At 33.9% G+C, this 20,412-nt stretch overlaps 1 non-coding gene across 1 annotated transcript; it reads right to left on the bottom strand.

The window, feature by feature from the left end:
* Positions 1-12,828: 12,828 nt before the first annotated feature.
* LOC142171347 (small nucleolar RNA R71) lies at positions 12,829-12,934 on the bottom strand. The gene has a single exon (XR_012700919.1). It is a non-coding gene; the product is annotated as a small nucleolar RNA R71 (small nucleolar RNA).
* Positions 12,935-20,412: the final 7,478 nt, after the last annotated feature.

The raw sequence follows: 20,412 nt of genomic DNA, 5'->3' as shown, positions 1-20,412 counted from the left end.
CTTTTTTTCGAAATCATTGTTTAGCCATAAAATTTTCGATTTTTACTTGAAGATAAATTTTAGAATTTTTTGAAAATTTAAAAAACTCCAAAAAACTGTTTTTCAAAATTTTCACTTAGGTCACTCACAAAACTTCAAAAACAACTCAAATTATATTCATGTCCAAACACAAATCCAATTTTCAAATATCAGTTTCACTTGAATTATTTTTTTTTGTGTGGAATTTTACGGTTCTTATGTCCAAACGCTCACTTAGTTTTGAGTAGGAAAAACTATTATGTTTAGATTTTTCTCCACATGCGGTTCAGGAATTTTTCTATTATGTTTTCAATTGAGATTTCGATATAAAAGAAATGTGCTTTTTGACGGCAGGTTCTTGCATTATTTCTTTGAAAAGATATTATATCACTACATGGAAGAGTTTAAAAGGAGTAATGTTAAACCATTCAATACGTAACCTCTCAACAATTTCCTCTCCCCCTGCTAGCCCTTGCATTTGGCATGACATTTTATAAGAAAATAAGTATTTGTTTTATTTATACTTTTCATTGTTTGGTAATTAGTAAGTAAAACTATTTTTCAGAAAATAGTTTCAATATTTTTGTGATATATTTCTGAAATATTTTTTTTTATTGTTTGGTTATTGTAAAGGAAAAAAAAAAAACTTTCTAGCAAGTATTACGAAAGTAATTTCTACCGCTCCTTCCCCACCCTATAAAATCACTTACCCCGAACCTGACATGGATAAATAAGCAATGATTTTTGAGAAATTTTTACAAATCACTATTGTTTAGTGGTTATTAGCTAGTTGTAGCTACTATTTTCTATATTACTTTCTATAACTATGTTTTCAGGTTTTTTAAAGTGTATTCAATGTATTTAAGCTATTGTATTCATGAATACAGTAGCATTTCTAGGCGTAAAATAGAGGATTACAGCTAGACATATTTTTATATTCGACTGTATTCACAGCGTGAAACAGAGAATTATAGCTAGACAAATATTGTATTCGACTGTATTCACGATATGTAATTGTGAATACAATAGCGTAAATAGCGCAAATCGTGGTCTATTCAGCTGATTTTAAACTGAAAGTGAATCAATTAACATAATAGACTCCTAATATAACTCAACTAACTCAATTACATCACCCATAATTTGTATTTGACGCGAAATATGCTGAATATTTTTCCCAGCCGATAAATACAACAAAAACAAAGCAATTTGAATACATATATACATCTGAATACATAAATTATATTAATTAAAAATATATATAAATACATTCATGGAATACAACGAGACAATGAATACAATGAAATACATGGAATACAACGAGATATATTAAAATACAATGCAAAAAAAAAAAGACAATGAATACAATGAAATACAACGAGATACATTGAAATATATTAACAGAATCTTCAAGAAAGTTTTGTGATTGCACAAGCTACCCAGATTGACTCTCTAATTACGTTTTCTCCCTGGATTCTCATACAAACACAAGATAGAAGATACGATGGCAACAACGATGGCAGAGGATAGCAACTTCGAAGATGACCAGCTCCATGCTATGTCCATTGATGATATTATTAGGGCCTCTCGCCTTCTCGACAATGAAATTCGAATCATTAGGGTATCTACCGATTTGTTGGCGTTTATTTTCTGTTTGTTAAATGCTTTTGTTTTTTCGATTTCGATTATTGGTGCTTTTCTTCAAGTTGTTCTTTTTTCAGATCTGAAGGTGATGGATTCACCATTTCTTTTTGTTGGTCGTGACAGAACCAGTTAAAAATGGAGGGGCTATGTTGGTTAGGTTGAAAAGGTGAAGGTGTAAGATGAGAGACAGAGAGAGAGGGAGAATAGATATGGGGTAGGGTATACAAAAGATTTGAGGGATACGAGAAATTTGAGGGGAGAGAAAAAAATAATACAGCTTAAGGGTAGGAGGTGACCATAAATAGATATTTGACTATAAAAAATCAAAAGGTAGCTATAAAATATAATTTTTTAAAAGAGTATTTATTTAAAATTAATAAGGTATCAACCTTTGCTATAGGAGGTAAAAATTCCATAATTTTTTAAGGATAAGAAATTGATACTCATTTCATCTAATTTATGTGATGGTATTTAACTGGACGCAAAGTTTAAGTAATTAAAAAAAATTGTTAAAAATAATTATCTAAAATAAGAGACATTTGTGTGGATATAATTATTTCATTAACGTTAAAATTAAAAGCTTAATTTTACTTTTTTTAAATATATAAAGATATTTCTCAACTTAAGGCCGATTAAGATGAAATATCATTGCACATAATTTCAAAAATTTTATTAACTCATGGAATATTTATAAAGAGATCAAGATATGACCAAATACTTCTTGATAATCAATACTTCAAGAAGATCTACAACATCCTTTCATAAAAATCAAATACATCTCGAGGAGGACAACATCATCCAATATTCGAGAAACACAATGCTTCAATCCTCGAATCACAGAGATAATCAAAAAGAAAAATCAAAGGAACAAATAAAATTGTACTCACAAAGATTCATTAAAAAATTTAATTTTTTTCTTAAAAGAAAATGTCATCACATAATTGAAACAAGAGAAGTATTTGATTAAACTATTTATGGACTAATTTGTAAAAGAAGCTGATATTTCCAAATGTCAATATTGGATTTTTCATTAATAGACCAAAGGATTCCTTTATTACAATAATACCAACCCTTCACTATAGCACTCCAAATGAAAGATGTATTTATTATTTTTGTTTTATTTGCATGGGTAGCTATGAGCAACTTTGACCAAGGAGACTGGCCTTGTAAGACCAGTAATACCAATTAGAAGAGCCAAATTTTTTGATCTAACCTTCTTGATGCCAAGGCCCGTTGGATTTTTCCCTTGTGATTACTTTCCAACTCAAATGGTGGAGTTTCTTGTTATTCTCAGTACTGCCTCAAATAAAATCTCTATGGATTTTATCAATGAGACTTAAATTTTTTTGAGGTAGAAGTGTGTATTGCATAGCATAATTGGGAATGACATTCATTAAGGGTAAAATTAAAAGCTTAATTTTACTTTTTTTGAAATATATAAAGATATTTCTCACTTTAAGGCCGACTAAGATTGAAATATCGTCACACATAATTTCAAAAATTCCATTAACTCCTGGAATATTTACAGAGAGATACTTCTTGATACAGTCAATCCTTTCTATAACAATTTCGTTTGTTTCGATATTTTTTGGCTTTTATAGTAAATAGCTGTTATACACCTATAACAACATTTGCCGTATAAATAATTTTTGGCTGTTATAGATAAAAATTAACCAATAATCAATTATTTTTCCTTTTTTAATGTTACATATAGAAGAGAAAAAAATTATTCAAATTTAAAATCTCAAAAGATATGCATATCTCATTAGTTAAATATTGAAGAAAGCTAATACATTTTTAATAAATTCATAACTAGACGTATATATATTTAAACTATATGGCAGACATTTTAAAGCTACTTAGAAAAATAAATTCTTTCAAGATTGATGGAAAAACTTTTATAATTGTAGCTTGTTTTGTAGATTTCATTCTCTTACTAGCGATATAAAACTTGAATTGGCGAAGATTTGTGTCCAAATTTTCAGCAAAAAGGTATCTAATACTTTTCCTTGAAGACAATCTAAGAGTTTAACAGTTACATTTTCTATCTAAATATTTTTTGGAATTTGGCAATGAAACAGATATCATGTGAAAATCTCCAAATCTTATATCTTATGCAAGATATGAACTTTGTTTAATGGAAAAGATTGAGTATACATTTTCAAAATTATTATTAGTAATCTTAATGATCTATATGGCTGTTATAGAGGGGTAATTTTACAAAGAGCGTTCTGCTACAAATATGACTGTTGTTGTTATAATTAAAAACTATTATAGAAAGGTAAAATATATTAAAAAAATCAGTTCTGAGAAAAACTTGGCTTTCATAGTGAATGACTATTATATAGGGATGCTGTTATAGAGAAGTCTTACTGTAAGTAATACTTCAAGAAGATTCACAATATCCTTTTAAGGAAAATCAAATACATCTCGAGGAGGACTGCATCACCCTTTGTTCAAGAAACATGCTACTCCAATTGAATTACGAAAATAATCAAGAAAGAAAAATCAAGACAACAAATAAAATTGTACTCACAAGATTCATTAATAAAATCTCATTTTTTCTTAAAAGAAACAAAGGAAGTATTTGATTAAAATATCTATGTAGATTTTTTTTTTTGGAAGCTGATATTTCCATTGCAGCTAGTCGTGTATATCGGGGACCGTTAAGAAGTGAGTTGGTTACTCACTTACTTTGTACTTCTTCCAATTATTTTGCATTTCGATGCGGTTAAGCTAGTTGATTTTTGGTATTAATTTATTCATACGTAATGTTTACATCAAATTATATTAATTTATCATAACTAAATCATAAATTAAGATGGAACTATGTATTAATTAACTATAATTTAGTTGTAAAAATATATGTAAAAACATGTATCATGTATTCATCAGACTGATATTCTGACCTTCTCTACTGTTTCTCAGCAGCAAGTATTGACAGGGGCGGCTCAAGCACTTTAGTGACCTAAATCAAAATTTATTTGGAGGCATTAAATTATAAAAAAAATCCAAAAGAAATTACTAGCTCTAACTTTTTGGGATACAAAATTATTAATAATTTTTTTGCTATCAACTTCTTCTAATAATCCTTTTTTCGAATGATAATATAACTAACTCACTTAATCTTTCTTGAGAAAATTTGATCTTGTGTAAGATTTTATCAAATTTATTTTTAAAAAATTTCTTTCCGCCGAAGCAACTGTTAATATTATTTTATAAGAAATATAAGCATTTAGAAAAGAATATATTTTTTTTATTTGATTGAATATGTTGATTAGAGTATTAATTTCTATTGGTAATATTTTTTTAAACAATTTTAATTTAGAATAAGTCTAAACCATCAATATCATAGTGACTATTGAATATTTTAAAAAATATTCAGAGTTAAGAGAATATTTTTTTAAATTTTTATCATTAATGATCGCAAAATTTACCACTAAATTTCTTGAACTGTTGAACTTTAAACTCAGAGGAGAAAAAAAATAAGAAAGAAATAAAAGAGAAAGCGTACAATCTTCCTAGAGAAGCAAGAAAGAAAGTTTGTGACTTTAAAAATTTATAACTATTCATACATCCTATAATAATAATTCTAATATTGATGGTTTATTCACAAATCTTGCAAAATTATCTTTTCTTTTATATGATTTATTTTTAACTAAAAGCACTCAATATTTTTTTTTTAAAAAAACCTATAATTATAAATTTATTATTGCTAAAAAATGGGCCCCAAAATTTGGAAGAAGGTGCTTCCTCTTTCTGGAGGTGGAGAAAATAGTTAGGTGGTTTTAGCAATATTTGGACCACCAAAAGCGAGAGAGGGAGGGGAAAACAAACCGCGGCAAAGCTACGCAATGTGAATACCTTTCCAAAACAAAATTTCGATTTTTTTTTTTAATTTCATATTCGTCGTTTTTTTTTCTTTACAAAAAAACTTTTAAATTTAAAATCTTTTATAAAATTTTAAGGGTATCAGTTGTTAGAACAGATAATAGTTTGTCGGTACTTTATTTATCAAACATATCAACTACTTATCATCAATTGTAACACTTCTATTCAAATACATAATTACTTATTTATAAAATAATTTTCAGTACATTAAACTTATCACCTAACTCAAACGAACTCTAATTTCAACTATAATAAATTACTATATATAACTAACCAATAGATCGTATATAGAGGAAATTTTATTAACTTTAAGTAAAAACACTAGAACTTCTCAAAATCACTCTTTTGCGTTTATTTTTCCTGACAATGTTAAACTCATTCAATCAGAAGCATATCACAGAGTTGCAAACTCTATGATAAAGAATGGAACAGGATCCATTCATAAAGAATAGTAGGATTTTCTGATAAGCTTACAATTTTTTTTACGAGGGTAATATTACAAGTTCCTCCCTATACAAAATGTGCATACTCAAGGAACATCTAACAAGTGAATTATGTACTGTGTGCATGTTTCTTTCCACAAAGAAAGATTTTCTATGCTTGTTTGCATAGGCGGATCCAGGATTTTGGCAGGATGGATGCACTAGTAAAAAGGTTAATCCAAAATATAAATTTTAAGGATTCAACCTTTAGTTCTTGCGATTTCGTACCCATTGCACGTTTGAAATTATAAGTTCAATTATTTTTTTTAAATAGTAATTTTTTTACGTCTATATCTATTTTCCGTGTTGAAAATATTGAGATCAGTTGAACCCATTGACTGCATGATAATCATACGCTGTTACTATTTTTAATATACATATTTTGTTTAATCATATAAGATTTTACAACGACAAAAGAAGAATATGAATTTCAATATAAGATGAACTGTGTGCATGTTTCTTTCCACAAAGAAAGATTTTCTATGTTTGTTAGCATAGGCGGATCCAGGATTTTGGCAGGATGGATGCACTAGTAAAAAGGTTAATCCAAATATAAATTTTAAGGATTCAACCTTTAGTTCTTGCGATTTCGTACCCATTGCACTTTTGGAATTATAAGTTCAATTTTTTTTTAAATAGTAATTTTTTTACGTCTATATCTATTTTCCGTGTTGAAAATATTGAGATCAGTTAAACCCATTGACTACATGATACATCATACGCTGTTACTATTTTTAATATACATATTTTGTTTAATCATATGAGATTTTACAGCGACAAAAGAAGAATATGAATTTCAATGTGTGAAAATTTTGAAAGAATACACCAAATAAAAAAAGAAATAAAAAGAAAAAGTACTTAATTAATACGCAAAAAATAACACCAGACACGCCCATCTCTCGTGGGCGTCTACTTCTAGAAAAAAAAAGGAAAAAATAATAAGATTAACATAAGATTTGAACTCACAACCTTGCCTAGAGAGGTACATTCATTACCCATTACATCATATAATACTTTGAGCATGAGTGCACATACATATATTTAAATATTTTTGAATAAATATAACATTACTATACATAATTTGAGATCAGGAACATGAATTCACGTGCCCCATGGAACCTCGCTAGATACGCCCTTGTTGTTAGTTCTGAATGAAGACAATTGTAATCTGTCCATATTCGTTAGGCAATCTTTGTGCAAACTCCTTATTTTGACCTTATCTTCTCACTAGTCATGATATACTTACAATGAATGGCCAATACTATTACTTTAGCTAAAGGGTGCTTACGAATACCTTGTTATATTTATAGTCTGAAGAAAGCATATGATCCGGACAACAATTATTATATTTATCAATCTGATTTGCAAATAATATATTTTTGTTGATTAGGAAGCTCAATATCACATGGTTTTGAGGTCTACTAATAAGCTCACAAACGGAAACGAAAATTAAAATAATTAACTGAAACCGAACAGACAAAATCCGAACCGATCCGAGTCTAATTCAATTCGGATTCGGATTACATCCGAAATCCAAAATAGTAATCCGACAATGCCCAAATCCGATCCGATCCAACGGAGACACAGGCCTATTCCTAATATGTTTTTATTTCAATTTTAGAGTGAATGGTTGAAAAAAGTTCCCTTTAAACTAGTACATTCTAGGAGTTCTTTTCAAGAAATGTTTTGGACTGTTATGGATTTATTGATAAGCAAATTGAAACTTCTGAATATAAGACATTTTTCTAATAATTAAATGTAACTAGCATTCTTTGTAAAATTTTGTTGAATTTATTTTTCGTATTTAACCAGATAAACCTCTTTTTTTACAATTAGTTCAACCCCCTCCCATTACTGCTAGCTCCTCAAAATTGTGTTCTAAAATTGATTAGAAGTTGAAGAAATAGTTTTTTCTTACCTTAGATTTTTCTTTTACTTTCAAACAAATGCATAGCACAAAATTGTTTCTTTTTTATTTTAATATATTTGCATAAAGTATAGTTTCCGTTGAATTCCTGACAAGCTATAATCCAGTTGAACTTAATTGTGTATGAGACAGCGTGATCAATATCACTTGCTTGTTCTAAACTAAATCAATAATTGACTAGACCATTTTTGAAAGAAAAGTTTGGGAAGGGTTTTGATCAATAAACATAAAAAACTATTGTATTTGTATGACATAGTAGTTTTTTTTAGTGTGAACTTAAAAAGTGAACTTATAAATAAGGCAGAATAGCCGAATAGACACCTCTACTTGTCCTGTTTTGTCATCCCGGTCCCTATACTCAAGAATGTTTCATTCAGGCACTCTTAGTTATTAAAACAAACTACTTTAAACTCCTCTGACTGTTAACCGAGTATATGTGGCAATTTGATAAATGAGTTGGACAACATACGTGAATTTCACGCGTATAATGAGCATAAATATAAAAAGTTCAACTAAAAATAATTATAATAAAAACAAAAAAAAGGAAAAGTGAAATATAAAAAATTAAAATAATAAAAAACAAAATATGTCCCCTTTCTCCATCCCCTCCCCCATTTTTCTAATATTTCTACCGTTCCCCTTTCCCCACCCCTCCATCGTTTTCTCCCCTTTTTCCTTTCCAGTTCTTCCCTGTTCTTCGTTCTTTCCATTTTCTTAAACCTTGAATCAATATTTGAAAATATATATTTAAGAACCCTTTTATGAAGAGCAACCAACATTAGTGTTTTGAGATAAATTAGATAGGTGGCTATTGTAATCTTTAATTTGTTTTGGGTAAGAATTGTCTCATGACTAACGAAATTTCATGTGGTGGAGTCGATATTTAATAATGGATTTATTTGATAGAGAGAAGCTGAATATCTAAAAAAAATCAATTTGGCAGGCGAGGTGCGGCAGATGCGACAGTTTTGGATGGGTAAAGAGGGGTTGGCTAAGGTCTTTGCGAAATTAGGTTGGGTATATAATGTAAAATTATATGGACATATGAGGATATTGAGGAATTTCAGTGGTGGTGCAGTAGCATCAATGGAGGAAAAAAGTTCAAGGTGGTTCACATGGTAGATTGAAGTAGTGAGTGGCGGCGTTGGACAAAAATCTCTGAAGGAAAAATCTGAACGAGGTAAATTGGATAATGGTAGTTTTTAATCATCCATGGTTGTAGTGTCACTGGTAAAGGCAGAAAGTTGAGGTTTTGTTTGTGTTGTGGAAAACAGAGAGAGCTGATCAAAGGTAGGGGATGAGTGGAGTGAAAAAGAAAGAGAAATTAAAAAGATTTAAATTAAAGAGAAAAATAATGATGTGTCATAAAAAATCTGACGTGGAGAATGATGTGTCATCCACATCGTGCGTTTGAAGAACACGCGGTTAGAGGTATTTATAGTAGTGTTTTTTAACAACTACGAGTGTCTGGATGAAACTTTATACAGTATAAGGATCGGGATGGCAAAATAAGACTCGTAAAGGTATTTATTAGACTATTCTGCCTATAAATAAAGATAGCATTTTTTTTAAAAATTCTGCTACCTACGTTTGCAAACTAAAATGTGCAGATGGTCCTCCAAGCTAAAGGGGAAAAAATTGAAAATTGAAGTAAGTTAGTTACTTTTTCTTATTTTAAATTTTCCCTTCCAAAAAAATTCCTATTATTGGGCAGTGATACTTCTTTTTCTTTTTAAATTTAGCTGGGATATTGTTTTCAAAATAATATATATATTATAATAACTCTCTTAAGCTTAGGAGAAGCTCTAGTGGTTCAGGACTGATTAAACATTTTATCATAAACTATTATCACAAGATTTCATAGAGAAATATCAAATAAGTCTTAAAAAAGGTAATTCCAAATGAGATAAAGCACATTTTATATTATATGTCAAGAGATTTTGGACACATTTCTGTAGGGATTTACTCAATTTTCATTGAAACAAAAGATAAAGAATTATCTGAAGTGAAATCGGCTATGGACAAAACATCAATAGAGGTTGTAGAAGAGTGTTAATGTGATGACCCAATATGTCATTCATAGTTTTAACCTTAAATTCTAAGTATCGAAATCTCGATTAGCTCCATTTAGCCTTCTTTGATGTGAAATCTGATAAAAAAGTATGAAATCATGGAGTTGACTTCGGTCAACGTTTTGAGCAAACTGACCCGGATTAGTGTTTGACGGTCCCGGTAGGATCGTATCGTGATTTGGGACTTGGGCGCATGCTCGGAATCGAATTCGGAGGTCTCTAGCTTGAATTATCGCAATTTATTAAAAACTAAAAGCTTAAAGGTTTAAAGAATTAAAAAGTTTGACCGAAGTTTGACTTTGTTGATACCGGGTCCAAATTTTGGTTCTGGAACTTGGTGTAAGTTCATTACTATATTTATGACTTGTCTGCAAAATTTGGTGCAAAACGGAGTTGATTTGACGTGATTCAGATGTCAGGTTGAAAAGTTTCATTGAAAATTTCCTTCCTTTTGGTGTCCGATTCATAGTTTTAGGAGTTATTTTGGTATTTTGATAGCGCGAGCGAGTTTGTATGATATTTTTGGACTTGTGTGCATGTTTGGTTTTCAACCCCGAGGGCTCGGGTGAGTTTCAGATAGGTTGCAGATGTTTTGAACTTATAAATGTCTGGTTTTCTTGACTTCTGCTGGTGTTTGATGAATCCTTCTTCGCAATCGCGAAGATACTCCTACGATCGCGAAGGGTAGTTGGGACTGGGGTGGATTTTACTCTTTGCGAATGCGAACTATTGGACGTGAATTGATGTGTGGCTATAATTCATGGTTTAACACATTATGTGCCTTGCATTTTACATGTTTTAATGATAAATTACACTTTATTTGCGCGTAATGGAGTCTATTTTATGTGTAGGTAAATTGGAGATAAAAGCAGAGCAAAAGGGATACTTAAACGTTGAAAGTGTACTCGAGAATAGTGAAAAGAAGAGGCCAGGCAAATGGCAGCTCAACCAGGCTTTAACCTGGCGAGGCCAGCCAAAGGCCAAGCTGAACCAGGCTTTAGCTGGCGAGGCCAGGCTGAGGCTGGCGTTAGGCTGGGGACGCTAGGCCTGGAGCCAGGTCCAGTCCGAGCTTTGAAGACTTAATTCGTCTCCTGGTTTGACTAGGACTTGGCCTATACGTTTAGGTCTTTTCCTACACATATAAATAGACCTAAAAACGTCACTTTTGACATACTTTAGACAGACGAGAGGGAGATCGAGATTGGACATATTTGAGAGATGATTCGACCTAAGGAGGCAAAAACACACTAGGAGTAAGGTAGAGAATTCTTCTACGAGTTTTTTACTTCCTTCTTCCTATTTTCATTATTGGTTATGAATTCTAGTATTGTAGTTTTGCATACTATTAGGAATAACTAATTTGTTATCTAGGGTTTTGATGGAACATTTTGGAGAATGATTTTCCTGCTACGTTAATATAGATTTGCTGTAGTATTTTCTCTATTTGTTCAACTACGTTATTATTGTGGTTGGTTGAAGAGCTCTCAATCGACCGTACCTATTTAGTGTGTATTACTTGGGAGAGAGTGCATATTTAGGTAGTTGTTGAACAACATCACTCCTAACGTATATGAGGGATCAATACGGAGGGTTTAAAGGTGGGATTAGGGATAACGAAACTTTGGTGCGATCCGAGTGAGCCGTAATTAATGTCAGCTAGCGTAATTCAGGAGAATATGTTTAGTAAATTGTGGTAATTACTCGAGAGAGAGTTACAACAGTCAGAGTGCTCATGATCGGTATAGAAAACTTAGGCAAATTTATAGAAAATGTAGCAGAAAGGATTTAGACAATAGGGGAAATCATAACTCTAGATCTCCTTAATCTTGTCTCAATCTTTATCCTTGTTAATTGATAGTTTTACTGATTTTTAGTATTTGTTAGTTGATTAAATAAAAATAAATATTATAATCTTTATAATTAGGAGATTTTTGGGACTTATGTTTCTTAGCAATATTGAACAGTTGTAGCTAAGCCTTGGTTCTTTGTGGGATTCGACTCCGGACTTATAAACCGGATTTTATTTGCAGCGACCGCTTAGTTATTTTTTATAAGGCATAGTTGAGCGTGATCAATTTTTTGGCGCCGTTGCCGGGGAATTAACGGTGTTATTATTTGCAGCTAAAAGAAGTGCTAAAATTCTTAACGTAGTCAATTTTCTTCATTTTAAACCAAGTACATTGAAATTCTAACGTTTGTAGTCTTGGGTGTTACAGGTGCATGCCTAGAAACTCCTCAAGAACTGAGGAATTGTTCGAAGCATTATCAGATCCTGAGAAAGTTTTCAAGGCACTGAATCGTGCAAACAAGAAAGGCAAATAGCAACAGAACAAATCGAACTAGACATGGATGACGGAATAGAAAATCCAAACAACACAAATAATGCGAATGACCCGAACAATCAGGGCGTGGTGCCTCTTGTGCCAGAAGCAGCATTATATGACTGGGCACAACCCACCACCGAGAATCTGGCAACCGTAATTGCAGTCCCTCGGATACAAGCGAAATCATTTCAAATCACAAATAACATGCTACATTTGTTGCAGAACAAGGGACTGTTCTCAGGGTCATATGTTGAAGATCCTCAGCAGCATCTGAAGAATTTCCTGTCGATATGTGCCACGCAAATGCAACATAATGTGACACCGGAAGTTGTTGTTGTTGTTGTTGTTTCCATTCTTGGTGACGGGAGAGGCTCAAACTTGGCTTAATTCACTGCACATAAACTCCATCACTACTTGGGAGGAATTAGTCAAGCAATTTGTGAACAAATTCTACCCACCTAATAAGATTGCTCAACAAATTGATGAGATATTGAGTTTCGGACAGAAACCAATAGAGCCATTACAAGAAACGTGGGAGAGGTTCAAGGGTCTACTGGTTAAGTGTCCACATCATGCAATTTCAGAGCAGATGTTGAGGCAGATGTTTTACATGGTATTGGTAGATAGCTTGAAAGCCAATGTTGATGCTTCAGCAGGTGGAGATTTTTGAGCAAAACAATCAGAGAAAGCAAGATCCTACTTGACAAGATGTCCCAAAACTCAGGATGGATGACAATAGACTCTTTAATCACTCATGTAGTTCACTCAGTGGCTTTAGACCCAACTAACTCCATAGCTGAAAATATGGCCACTCTAGTGACATAAGTGAGTATCCTCACCAAAAAGATTGATGAATCAGGTTAGAAGCAGCAGGTACACATAGTTGATGCAACTAATGGGGGCTTATGTACATCATGCATTAACCAACTATATGTTTGCTCGTGGAGTACGGAAGGTGATAACCAGCAATATTAGGAAAATATGAACTATGTGGCCAACTATGAGGGACAGAGGCAAGGTGGTCAGAATTGAGGTCAGCAGAATCATCAATATAGACCAGCTCAGCAGCAGTACAACAACAACAACAATCTTGGGGCTATGCGACCACATGGTCAAGTGGTGCCTTACCAAAGGCAACAGGGTTACAACCAGCAAAATCAGCAACAAGCTTATCAACAACCTCAACAACAACAGATTGTGAGACACAATGATGGGTTTGCTGAACTTAAGGGGATGATGCAACAATTGATTGGGTCCACTGGAAAAATAACTGAAAGAGTATACTCACATGAATCAACGATAAAGAATATTTCGATTCAATTAGGACGAATTTTGATGGCTTTAAATAATCGTCCCCAATGGACGTTACCTGCAGACACACAAATCAATCTAAAGGAGCAGGGCCCGAATAGCTTATGGTAGTGAGTCTACGAAATGGTAGAGACCTAGATCAAGAGCAAGAAATGGCTCGTGAAAGCCGACCTACTAAAACACTGGTGTCAATACCCATTGAGATAGATGATTTCAACAGGATTAACTGAGGTGATGATATAAAATGCACAAGAGAACACCAGCAAATAAAAAGAGGTTGTAAGGGAGACTGAGGTAGCATAAGAAACGACAGTAAAAGGAGTGTCTAGACAAGAAAAAAAATCAAATCACAGGGAAGAAGCGACCTCCAGCACCATTCCCATAGAGATTGGCCAAGTATAAAAAAAATGAGCAGTACGAGAAATTCTTGGAGATGTTGAAGCAAATTCAGGTAAATATTTCATTGATTGACGCCTTAAAGTAAATGCCTTGTTATACAAAAAATGATGAAGGACTTGATGTCTCGTAAGTTCGACTTTCAAGACTTGGCCACCATTACACTAACTTAGATATATAGTGCTATTGTGACGATACCCATAGTTGAGAAGCTATATGACCCTGGGAGTTTCAGAATCCCATGCACAATAGGAAACTATGTGTTTGCTAAGGCACTCTGTGACTTGGGGGGCAAGCATAAACTTGATACCCCTGGCTTCTACAAAAAGTTGGGCATTGGAAGAGCTAGACCCATGTCCATGTTTGACCGGACAGTGAAGAGGCCCTCTAGTATTCTTGATAATGTATTAGTACAGGTTGGGAAGTTGTGTTCCCGACAGATTTTGTCATTCTTGACTATCGGGTTGACGATGAAATTTTCATAATTTTGGGAAGACCATTCTTGGCCACTGGGAGAGCTCTAATTGACAGTGAAACTAGAGAGCTCAAAATGAGATTAAATAATGAAGAGATAACATTCAATGTGCAGAAATCTATGCGGAGACCAAGTGAATTTGCTAATTGCTCAAAATGAGATTAAATAATGAAGAGATAACATTCAATGTGCAGAAATCTATGCGGAGACCAAGTGAATTTGCTAATTGCTCTCTAATAGATGTCGTGGATGTAATTTTGGAGGAGGAAGACGAGACATTGAACACTAAATACCCTCTAGCAGCCTGTCTCATGAACTTAGATGAAGCCAATGGAGAAGACTTGGCGGAGTGGGTACTTGCTCTTGAAGGCCAAGGTTTTTGGAGAAGGGAGCTCGAATTTGAGCCTTTGCACTTAGAGGAAAGAAAAACTCCTCCAGCTGAGCCATTGATAGAAGAGCCACCAAAGTTGGAACTGAAGCCACTACCACCTCATCTCACGTATTCCTTCTTAGGACCTAACTCAACTTTACCTATTATTATCTCATCTAGTTTGTTAGATGTACAGGCAGAACAACTTTTGCAAGTACTAATAGAGTGTAGGACTGCAATTGGTTGGACCATTGCAGACATTAAGGTTATCATCCCGGCCTTCTGTATGCATAAGATTTTACTGGAAGATGGGCACAAACCTTCTAGAGAACATCAAAGAAGGCTGAACCCTAACATGAAAGAAGTGATTAAGTGGTTAGATGCGGGAATCATATTCCCCATCTCTGACAGCAACTGAGTTAGCCCAGTTTAGTATGTGCCAAAAAAGGGAGGTATGATGGTAGTGAAAAATGAGAAGAACGAATTGATCTCTACACGAACAGTCACATGTTGGCGAATCTGTATGGATTGCAGGAAGTTGAACTTGGCTACCTGGAAAGACCATTTTCCACTGACATTCATTGATCAGATGCTGGATATATTGGTACGGAGGTCCCATTTTTGCTTTCTGGATGTGTACTCGGGGAATAATCAGATCTCTATTTCCTCGAAGGACAGAGAGAAAACATCGTTCACTTGCTCTTATGTAATCTATGATTTTTGGAGAATGCTATTTGGCCTATGCAACACACCTGATACATTCCAAAGGTGCATGATGGCCATCTTCATGGATATGGTAGATGAAATAATGGAGGTGTTCATGGATGACTTTTCAGTGGTGTGGAACTCATTCGATGATTGCCTTATGAACTTGAGAAGAGTATTGAAGAGGTGTATCGAGACGAATCTGGTACTTAACTGGGAAAAGTGCCATTTCATGGTACAAGAAGGTATAGTCTTAGGGCACCTAGTGTTGAGTAAAGGCATTGAGGTAGATCGTGCAAAGGTTGATGAGATAGAAAAGCTTCTACCACCCAATTCCATCAAAGAAATTAGAAGTTTCCTTAGGCACGCCGATTTCTATAGGAGATTTATAAAAAAATTCCAAAATTGCTAACCCCTTGTGTAAATTTCTTGAAAAAGATCACACTTTTGTGTTTGATGACTGTAGGGTAGCATTTGAGGAATTGAAGAAGAGGTTGGTAACAACACCTATCTTAGTTTCTCCTGACTGGGAGCAACCATTTGAGCTGATGTGTGATGCGAGTAACTATGCTGTGGGAGCAGTTCTTGGGCAGCAAAAAGGCAAAGTCATGCATCCAATATACTACTCAAGTAGAACTCTGAGTGGTGCCCAGTTAAATTACACAGTGACCGAGAAGGAGATGCTGACAGTGGTATTCGCATTTGACAAATTCAGGTCATACCTGATAGGCTCGAAGGTAATTGTTTATACTGACCATGCTGATATCAGGTACTTAATTGAGAAGAAGGAGTTAAAATCACGCCTGATTCGATGGGTGCTACTGCTGCAAGAATTTGATTTGGAAATCCGTGACCGAAAGGGAACGGAGAACCAAGTAGATGATCACTTGTCTAGGCTAGAAGGAGCTGAGAAGAAGGTTGAGGTAGAAGATATCCTGGAAGCTTTCCTAGATGAACATATATTAGCCACAAGTCTTGAGGAAGCGTCATGATATGGAGATATTGCAAACTACCTGGTGAGCGCTATTGTTCCTTATGACCTTTCTTCTATCCAAAAAAAAAAGTTCTTTCGTGATTGTCGCACCATATGATGGGCATTTCGGGGGAGTAAGGACAACTACGAAATTCTTGGAGTCGGGCTTCTACTGGACAATATTGTTCAAAGATGCACATTTATGGATAAAGGGTTTGATGAATGCCAACTAACCGGGAATATTTCCCGCCGACATGAGATTCCTATGAACCCAATTCAGGAGGTAGAAGTGTTTGATGTATGGGGAATCGATTTCATGGGCCTTTCATCAGCTCATATGGTAACAAGTACATACTCATCACTGTGGACTATGTGTCCAAATGGGCGGAGGCTACATCGCTTCCTACAAATGATGCAAATGGGGTAATTGGTTTTTTGGAAAAGAACATATTTACCCGATTTGGCACTCTAAGGGCAATAATTGTGAGCACGTGATTTTTGCCCTATATGAATTACTCCCAGAAATTCAAAAAAATAAAATAAAATAACTTCTGTCGGTGTTTGCAATTTGGTGGAATTTTGTGGCATTTTCTGTTAATTTTTTGCATTTTGTCTGTGCATTTTAATTATTGAAAAATACAAAAAATATACATTGAATCTGCATTTAGGATTTAATTTTACACATTTTGTAGATTAATTAGTAAATTAGTGTTTTACAAAATGGAAAATCAAAAAAAATAACTCATTTTTTGTTTTTAATTTTGAGTTTCGAATTTTGGTAGTTTTTCTTTTAATTTGATATTTAATTATTTGTGGAAATTGTCATTTAGAGTTAATTAATTTAAGTTGGTAGGATAATTTTATTAAGAATTAATTTAGATTTTGAGTTTTAATTTGAAAAGAAAAAGAAAAGAAAATCAAAAATTGAGTCTCATTTGTAAGGACCCAAAATTGGGCCAGTTCTTGTTTTTAAAAATCCCAGGCCCAACATTTTTTCCCCTCAGATCCGGCTCAGATTGTCCCCAACCCGGTCCGTCCCATACCCTAACCAAACGGTGCCGTTTAGGCTGAAATAAATCTCAGCCGTCTATGATCTTTAATCTAACGGTCAGGAACTGGGGTTCTTCACGTATATAATTGTCCGAACTCTAACCCCCCCTCTTTCACTCGTCTCTCTCACACCCCCCATCAGAGACTCCCCAAGAACCCTAGAAGCCGCCCCATTTCTCCACCACTTTAGGGTAGCGGCGCCACCACCAATCACCCCCAAATTAACACCCCTTGATTGCAGTGAACCCCTTATCCCAAATCCCTGACCCATTCTCCTCGAATCCCCCTGGATTTGTTCGAATTTTAGATCAAAGGCGGAACCCTAAAAACCTAAATTCTTCCAAATCAAAATCCCGTTGAAAATTTGGGTCCATTTCAACTTTATTCATGTGTTCTTGATAAGAGCACATGATTAATATCGAATTGGACCGGAAAATTGGAAGGTTCTTTTGAAGACTCGAGCCCCGTTTCTTGTTGGCCAAAATATGTCGGGTATTTCCTGTTTCTTCGTTATTTTTCCTCATTGATTGCTTTCATTTGTTCTGTCCGTCTTCCATGCTTTTCTTTTCTTTGATTCTGCCTCATTTCTAGCTTCTTAAAGGTTGTTTGATATGCATGTTAGTTTAAACTTTTTTGGTTGTATAGTCTGTTTAGTTAAGATAGCATCTATTTGTTAATTTCAGTCGTTTAATTGCATTCTTTATTTGATTCTGGTTTGCCCTCTTCAGTAAATTGGGTTTCGATTTAGGTTTAGGGTCGTCCCTTTAGATTTCAGTCATGGTTTGGTTTATTTTTGAACGAATTCAACCCATAGTCATTTTTGACCCATACCTGTTTGGGTTTATTTGGCTAATATAGGGCATTTTGGGGGGTAGTTTGGGGCGTTTAAGGTGGGGAATCTTTTAGCAACTATTAGGAAACTTCCCGAAAGCTGCATAATGTGTTAGCTTGGTAACCAAGTCAGAAAATAAAGGACTAATCAGCAAAGTGCAAAATTTTAAAAGGATTAAATGGAAATATCTGAACATTTTATAGTTTCCCTAATACCATGCCTATAAAGGCATCCTAACTTGACTCTCAAGGGAGATATTTTGAAAAAAAAATATACAAAAAAAGCTGCTACTGTTCTATTGAAATTGAGCTCTATACTTTGAAAATTTTCATCTCCGAATCATTTTTTTTGTTTCATTCTTGGCCCGGGCTTTGAATGGCTTTAGGTTTAGTTAGTGAGGGTAGATCTTGGTATTTATCGAGTTGAGCAGGTGTTGGAGACTGGTTTCAGCTTGGTTGAATTGCATTTTTTTGGGTTTGAGCTGGGAATTTACCGTTCCATTGGATTTGGAACTGATTCTGTGGTTTCATTACTGAATCTGGGCTGTTCTATTGTTGCTGTCAATTTCTGCTGAAATACCAACTGCTGATCTTTCATTGTTTACTTGTTTCCTTCAATTTCAAGTACTCATCTCACTTTCAAATGTATGAAAAATGGATAAATATGAAGACTGATTCATGTGAATAGAGATTTGAATTAATGCAATAGTCTATTCAATTATTCTGCACTTTCAAAATTGTTAGCTTAGTTTAGTTCCTTTGTATTTCGTTTTGTCTGCTCTGAATCTGGATTGTTGCAGTACTATTGGTTTAATAGTTCATTATAGGGTTTTAAATGTGCATGAAAGATCATGTTGAGTGCTTGGTACTGTTTCCAGCTGTATGGGTCCTTAGAATTGAATAATCATCCATTACTGCATCAGTATATGCTCAACATGAATTTAAATTTGAGCATGGATCTTTTATTTTAAGCCTGAGCATGCATCAATGTTTTTTAGTTTGGTTAGAAATTGGTTCTGTATATCACATGATTCAAGTTAGTTTATGCATAGTGATTTGGGCCTTGGTTTAACAATTGCAATAACGTGCTAGTTTGGTATCGATTTCCACCTAGGTTCTTGAGTGTTAAAAACTACTGTGAATCACACTGACTTTAGAAAATCAAAAACTGGGAGTTCAGTGGTCTGTTTACATTCATTCTCTCAAGGGCTCGTGTCAATATTTTGATTTCACATATGGTACGTATGAATTGTGATTCAAACTCAAGTCGCTTCAAATTTGGCTCTCAACATTTTGGGCCATCCCATGATGTTGGTCCACGAATCCGTGTGAATAGAAATGGACTGGGCTTTCCTTTAGCCACAGTAGGCTGTTGGGATCATGTCTAGCCCAATTTGATTCTCAGCTGTAGACCTTTTCTTAAAATTAACTAGTTCATTTGCCCATATGATTGATGGCCCTTCAGCTAATTAATTAGAACTTTAGTTATGGTTAGTGTTAATTATTTAACCCCTTAGTTAGAATAAGAATTAAACCGTAATAAACGCTAAAAGTTCGTGACTCTATGAATTTTATTTAGGACATCCTTTAAAATAAATTGAGGCGTGCCAAGCCAAATAAAAATCTCAAATGCTTGGCCCTCGTTTAATTATTTTTCCTTAAAATACTTAGAATTCGAGGCGCGCCATTTAGCAAATTTCCCTGGCCCTCGCAAAGTAAAACACGTAGTTGCTTTAGGCACGTATTTTAATAATATTACCCTCCTAAACTCGGATGTGCATTTCATGTGACCCAAATCAAATCTTAAACATTGAATAAAATATGTTTAGGATTGCGGGTGCATTTCATGTGGCGCGATCCAAAGACGTGTTTTAAACGACGTTCAATCCTCTTTAAAAATTGAATAAGAGCGGCTAAAGGTTAAAATTTGCACATAGGTTCATAAT

This window comes from Nicotiana tabacum, chromosome 16, assembly GCF_000715075.1.
Source record: "Nicotiana tabacum cultivar K326 chromosome 16, ASM71507v2, whole genome shotgun sequence".
Classification (NCBI taxonomy): Eukaryota; Viridiplantae; Streptophyta; class Magnoliopsida; order Solanales; family Solanaceae; genus Nicotiana; species Nicotiana tabacum.
The sequence above is the reverse complement of the archived record's forward strand: the minus strand, read 5'-3'. Positions and strand labels throughout refer to the sequence as shown.